Source organism: Oreochromis aureus, linkage group 20 (assembly GCF_013358895.1).
Source record: "Oreochromis aureus strain Israel breed Guangdong linkage group 20, ZZ_aureus, whole genome shotgun sequence".
Classification (NCBI taxonomy): Eukaryota; Metazoa; Chordata; class Actinopteri; order Cichliformes; family Cichlidae; genus Oreochromis; species Oreochromis aureus.
This window is the reverse complement of record NC_052961.1, coordinates 16323261-16330907: the sequence shown is the minus strand read 5'-3', so window position 1 is coordinate 16330907 and position 7647 is coordinate 16323261.

Genomic DNA, 7647 nt, shown 5'->3' with positions numbered 1-7647 from the left:
AGCTAACACAATCCAAAGTACAACTGATTTGTTTGCCTGATGGGTGAATAGATAAATGAGATTATTGAGTGAAGCTGTTCTCCTGCCATGTTGCCTGTTGTCTGCTCGAGACGGCGGGGTTATTTAGACACGGTGAATCGGTTCATGATGCCTTCTGTTTTCTCTGCTGCTGAATTTCTTGAGAGGAGAGGAGAAGAAATATAGTGAAAAAGACAGAAAGAGAGACCAAGACAGAGAAAGATGCAGTGTGGATTCAGCCATTTCTTAGCATTATAAAGTGTGGAATAAACCTGGATTCTCTCTGATCGTGGAGGTGTCAGGGGACCAAACACAAAAGAGTGTTTTATATATATATAGATAGATATATATATAGGGAGAGAGAGAGAGAGATTAGATAACTTTAATGTTATTTTCTTGTCTCGTCATTTAATATCACAAAATCCAACTTTGCATTGCCTTTCAGTCGTCTGCTCAAAAAAAACCCCAAAAAACACAACAACACCTGTTCCCTTGTGAGCATAATAACAGACATAGTGTTCGAGATAATACAATGATAATACAATGAGACTGGGGGATTGGTTTATTGCCCTGAAACCAGCCACTACAAGTACATGTGGGTGACAGAAAAAAGGATTAAAATGTGATTATTCTCATACACTACTCTTCTTTATCCATTGTGGTTCAATTAAAAAATATATTAAACTATATTCATGTGTCCTCATATATTTGAAAATAATAGCAGTAGATCTAGCCATGCTACATTAACAGAAACAGGAGAAATTACTCCTCTATAATATTGGATTTGTTACCAATATCCTTACTACATATTATTAATATATAACTATTCTGAATTGGTGCAGTTCTCACCTCAGGAACATATTTCTCCACCCACATTATCTTTTCTCATTGTGTCTACACATACAGCTAAACACATTTTGTTATTGTGTCGATGCATTTCCTATTTGAATCTCACAACTTTTGTCAGTCAGACCTACATGTCTCTTACTTCTCCACAGAACACTGAGGCCACTCACACACTGTCAGTGGTAGTAGTGAAAGTTTACATGTTTCATCACTGTCTGTTTTCTCAAGCATATAGGGTCAGAGGTGGCAGCAAGTGAAAGGGATGATTTACAAGACAATAGTGAGACATAGTATGATTTACAGTTTGGGGATAGTGACAGGAAAAAGAGCTGGAGATGGTAGAGTTGGTGATGATGTTAAGATTTCACTGGGAGTTACCAGGATGGCCAGGATTAGAAACTAGAGGGACTCCTCAGTTTTAGGTTTGGAGACAAAGTCAGAGAGGTAAGCCTGAGCTGGTTTGGACACGTGCAGTAGCGTGATAGTGGATATATTGGACAAAGCATGAAGATGAAGCTGCCAGGAAGGAAGAAAAGGGGCAGACCACAGAGAAGATTCATGGATGTAATGAAAAAAGGTTGGTGTGACAGCAGAAGATGCTAGAGATAGGGGGAGATGGAGGTTGTTGATCAGCTGTGGTAACCCATTAAAAGACTGTCCAGAGGAAAAATAAAAAGAAGATAGTTTCACATTTATCATCTTGCTTTTCAATGAAATAACATTTTGGAAAGTATCAGATAAACCTTTCACATTTCATTTTTGTGTCAGAATGCCTTTTACTCTACATTATGGCCATAGTTCTCACAGTACTCTTACCAAAAGCAGTAAGATATGATAAAATTATAAAACCATTTGGTCTTAAAGTATTACAGTTTTTCTTGATAAATTTGGTGTAATTCTTATATCAGAAACATCATTCTCACCACTCGTAAGGCGCTGCTCAAGACAAGCATTTTTTCCAACACAGATTCACTTGTGCAAAAGACACTAAAACAATAAAAACCTTTTTGCACATATGTAAAAACATGGAAAGTCAGTCACTGAGTTCAACTTGGTGATCAACAAATAAAAACCCTTGCATTGCAAATATCTTTTCAGTCAGTCACATGTCAGCTACTCAAACCATGTAGACATGTAGACATAATGAAAACAGCCTGCTCAAGTTCAAATCAAGCATCAGAAAAGGGAAGAAAATTGATTTACAGGGTTTTTTTCAATTGCTTTGGTGCAATTTTCACAGCAGAAAACTCATTCTCACTTCACTTAGCGCAGTTCTCAGTAATGTGTTTCCCCACCCATATTAGACACACACTGCTTTTGTTTCTACACATACTTCACTACTAAATATATCTGTTACCGTGTTGATGAACTTCTCACCTTCTCACCTGACAACTCATTGAAACAGTTTGTGTTTTTGTCAGTAACGACTTTAGCTCGCTCAGTTTACTGCATGCTGCCCAGCGTTTTATTAGTGTTTTCTATCAAATTACTTTTTTTTCTCATTTTTTTTCCCTCATTCATGCATTTTTTTCAAATATGCATGAATGAGGAAACACAGTAATGCACTGGAAGAGGTTTACTTGCAACAAATAGAAATACAAACTTTTAGTCTTGTGTCACAACTGCTCATCCAAATTTCCCTTTCAAGCACATCCCAAGGATGAACCAACACAGCTGATTTGGACTAGCTCCTCAAGATGTCTGATGTTCTCCAGAGGCCTGTGGAGTCAATCAGGTGTGTTGACCCAAGGTGAGATTAAAAATGTCTAATTTTGGGAGTCTGGTGACTGTGGAGTCAATCTTTTAATGTCTAATTTTGGGGAGTCAGTGCCAAATTTTGCCTTGGTTTCCTGTTCTTGGCTGACAGCTGTGGCCCCCAGTGTGGTCTTCTGTTGCTGTACCCACAGGTGTCGAACTCCAGGCCTCGAGGGCCAGTGTTCTGCAGATTTTAGATGTGTCCTTGATCCAACACAGCTGATTTAAATGGCTAAATTACCTCCTCAACATGTCTTGGAGTGCTCCAAAAGCCTGGTAATGAACTAATCATTTGATTCAGGTGTGTTCACCCAGAGTCTTATGTAAAACCTGCAGGACACCAGCCCTCGAGGCCTGGAGTTTGACACTCCTGCTGTAGCCCATCTGGTTTTTACAGACAGATGTGTTGTGCTTTCAGAGATGTTCTTCTGCATAGCTTGTTGGTAATTAGCAATTTTTTGAGTTACTATAGTCCTCCGATCATCTCAAAGCAGTCTGGCTATTCTCGTCTGACATCAACAAGGTATTTTCACCCTGAGAACTGCAACTCACTGGGTATTTTTTCCATTTCAGACCATTCCCTGTAAACCCTGGAGATGGTTGTGCAGTAAAATCTCAGTACATCAACTATGTCTGAAATACTCACCAGCCCGTCTGATATCAACAACCATGCCACGTTCAATCATCTTTCATCCTTATTCCGATGCTTGGGTTGAACTTCAGCAGCCTGTCCTGACCATGTCTACATGCTGAAATGCACTGAGTTGCTGCTGATGTAAAAGGCTGATTAGATATTTGGATTAAGTGAAGTGTAGGGGAAAAGGCGTACCTAATAAAGTGACTGCTGAATGTAGGTAGCATGACTTTACTGGACTATACCTTAGTTGGTTCTATGTTCTCAGACTACCTATTTTCTTTGTCTGTTTTCTGATGCATAATGTTTCACGAGTATCATTTTGCTTTTCTCCATTTCATCAGTTTTTTGAAGTTTCAAAAAAATCCTTCACATTTCATTTTTGTTTGTGAAAAAATGTTACTCTACATTACAGTTTTTCTCAATCGATTTGGCTCAGTTCTCACAGCAGAAAAGTCATTCTCACCGCTCTTAATGCATTCTCAAAACAGTTAGGGGATTTTTCATAACACAGACTCACCTGTGCAAAACACACTCCAACAATCAAAACCTTTTTCACATTTACCAAAACATGAATAGTTCAACTCTGTGATGAATGAAAAAAAAATTTCACCACCTTTCAAAGAGTCATCAAAATGCTTAGTTTAGTTCTCAAAACCTTACTGACTTTGGAAAGAGTCCTAAAAAATCATGTAGGCTGAATGGGGAGTGAACATTTTTCAGGCACAAAAATGAAATGTGAAGGATTTGTTTGAAAATGAAATTCGAGAAAAGCAAAATGATACTTGTGAAACAATATGCATCAGAAAACAGACAAAGAAAATAGATAGAATCTGAGAACATAGAACAGTAAAGTCATACTATAAACATTCAGCATCCACTTTATTAGGTACGCCTGTTTCATTGCTCATCAAAGTAATCCAAATATCTAATCACCCTTTCACATCAGCAGCAACTCAAAGCATTTAGGCATGAAGTCATGGTCAGGACAGGCTGCTGAAGTTCAACCCAAGCTTCGGAATAAGGATGAAAGATGATTGAATGTTGCATGGTTGTTGATGTCAGACGGGCTGGTGAGTATTTCAGACATTGTTGATGTACTGGGATTTTCCTGCACAACCATCTCCAGGGTTTACATGGAATGGTCTGAAATGAGAAAATACTCAGTGAGCTGCAGTTCTCAGGGTGAAAATACCTTGTTGATGTCAGAAGACAATGGGCAGATTACTTTGAGCTGATAGAAAGGGAGCAGTAACTAAAATAACCACTCATTACAAACAAGCTATGTTGAAGAGCATCTCTGAAAGCACAACAGCAACAGAAGGTGCAACACCTGTCAGCTAACAACAGGAAACTGAGGCTACATTTTGCACTGATTCCCCAAAATTAGACAATAAAAGATTGAAAAACACTGAACTCCAGTGGCCTCCACAGTCATCAGATCTTAGTCCAGCAAAACAGCTTAGAGGAAGGGGAAATTTGATGAGCAGCCGACAAATCTTCTGCAGCCGTGCAATGCTATCATCTAAATAGGGAGCAAAATTTCTAAGCAATGTTTAAAGCACATTGAAGAATCTATGTCACAAAGACTTGAAGTATTTCTGAAGGCAAATGACACTCCACCTTGAGGCTGGCAAGGTGTAACTAATAAAGTAGCAAGTGAGTATATATGCATAGTATATGCTTGTGTGTAATTAACAGTGCCATGACATCAACCTGTGACACAAGAGTATGTATTTCTATTTGTTTCAAATGAACCTTTTCTGAGAACATGTGTTTATATTACCTTTCAGCTGAAGATGAGGTTCCTTAATGTCACTGTAAGTCTGTCACTGTCGGTGAAAAAAGTAAAATGTTTGAAGTAAGTAATTTGAAGTAATTTGAAAATACTCTCCAACAATGCTGCAGAGTATTAAGGAAAGTGAGAGACACAATAGCAGTGTACAGTGTAGACAGAGACAAAATAGAAAGGCTAATGTGAGTGGGGAAATGTGTTAATTAAGAGTTAGTGAGAATGAAGTTCCTGATGTGATAACTGCACCAAAGCAATGGAGAAAAACTGTAATTAGTACAAATGTGTACACAATACCTTTAAAATCATTGTATTTAACCCATGGACACATTAATGGCATCATTGACATTCAGCCACAAGGATGACATTCTTGATTTGCCTCATATACAGTATTTAACGTAAACATAAGACAAACAAGAATAAAGCTCTTCTGTCAGACTTCAAAGACCTTTGCAGTGGTGTGGAATGAGGTCATGACCCCCACGTGGTCAGCAGAGTCAATTCAAACAGCAGAGTTCAAGAAGGTCATTAAAGAGAAAGCAGCATAGTTACACTGTGCACATTTGCATGGGTGTGGCTACCGTGAAAGAGTTTGTGGCATCTGAATTGTGTTCCATCCTTTCCTCCTTCTGCATATGTGCAAATGTATACGTGCATACATGTATTGGATGTGAAGCAAGCGAAAAGAGGTAATGATCAGGGAGTGGTAAAGGGAATATATCTCTCAAATGTGGTCTGTCATCTTTTGGTCCACATCCGGAATAAATCTAGAAAGGGGACGCAACACTTTCAAAGGAGGCCTCGCCTCAATATGCACACAGAATCGCCAAATACTCTCCCAAGTCTTTGATTAGGAAAGCAGCTCAGGGCCACAACTTAACACTATAAAGTGGATTCCTCTCTATCATCTGCACTCATCTCAGTGGAGTAAATAGCTTCCTATGGGAATTCATTAGATTGCTTTCACTTTCACCAGAAAAAAGCATCCCCCTTTCAGATCACATTAAGTGTAGAGAGAAGACGACTCTTCTGTTTTACTGATATCCAACCTCTTTGAATCTTTTCTGTTTCTGAGCCATTTAGATGCACCCAAGGTTTATCCGGTCTTCCCTTGGCTGCCCTTCTCTATCCATTTTACTGTTGTATTTGGCACTATTATTCTTCACTGCCAACTCAGGGACAGCCACTCACCATGACACCAGCTTTGGTGAGGCTGATGCCACACTCCACTATCAATAGCTTCTCTGTGCTTCTCGAGGAAGGGCTCTCTTTCTCCCTCTCTCTTTGAAGGGAGCTCTAACACAAACCCAAGACACTCCTTTTTCATCAGCAGCTGCAATCTGGTTGTTAGCAGTACAAGCATACTGCTTGCTGCTGTTGTTTATGTTGTTGGAAAGCTCCATCTACTTTTCAGAAAGTGCATGTTTAAGTGGCATGTGTGAATGTGTTTACGCCGCATGCATTTAGATTTTGCTAGTTTTGCACTGTCCAAAGCAAAAGAACCCAAAGAAAACAAATGGCATGGAGTTGGGGTTGATAATGCTGGTACAGCATTATCAGAGAAATATTAATGGCTTCATATATCAGTTATAGTGAATATCGTACTGTAAAATGCATGGAGGCAAACACTCTCTTAGTCACCATCACTCTAACCTTTCACTGATACTGCTTATCTCACTAAAAATGCTTTAACAAAACTCTCAGCTTGTGCTCCTGCTGCCGACTGGAGAATGAATTATAAAAAGTAATGAATGACTACAAACAATAACACTTTTCATGTCCCTTTGCTGTTGTTCACTTCTTTATCTGCACTGACATACCTCTCCCCCCTCCCCCGCAAGAGTTGCTCATACTTTAGCTGCTGTGTTGCTGTCACCTGAGACCCTGTGGTTCTTAGCAAGTTTGTCTCTCTCTTGATCTCTGTTGGACCCGTTCTATTCATTATTCAGCACACAGACCACCCTCTGAATTAAAGATGCAAGGGTTCAACCGCTCAATTTTTTACATGACAAAATGTCCTTACAGGCATAGAGAACACACTTCTAAATTAAGCTCTGACTCTGTGAGTGTGAGGGAGTGAATGCAAATGTGTGTGTGTGTGCATGTGTGTGTGTGTGTGTATTAACATTATGTATACAGTAAATCTGTGCATGTGTGTGTTGGCGTGTCTGGCAGGTTCACTCCCAATCAGCATGTATTTTGGTGAAGCCCTGATGGACCAGCTAGTCCTTTGTTCCTTGTTGTTCACCCTTTGATGATCCAGTGCAGTGCCTGAGCTTTAGGGAGGGCCCTCATCTCCTTCCGCAGACTGATGGAGTCTTTCAGGGACATATCTCTCGACTGTTCTACACACACACGAAAAAGCACTGGTGCAGAGCAATCTGCATGTATCTGAATGCCAGCAGAATCAATTAGTCGGATATGCTGTGAGATTATATTGACAAAGACACGTTCACAACTTTCTCCCATATTCTCCGCTTTGAAGTGAAGCTCGGTTGTTTGACGGGCAAATAGCAGCTGACGTGGATGTCTACAGGGGGATGGCTGTTTTTAGGTTTTGCTGCCAGAGGATCTCTCCACATTTCTGCTTCTTGGTTTGTGG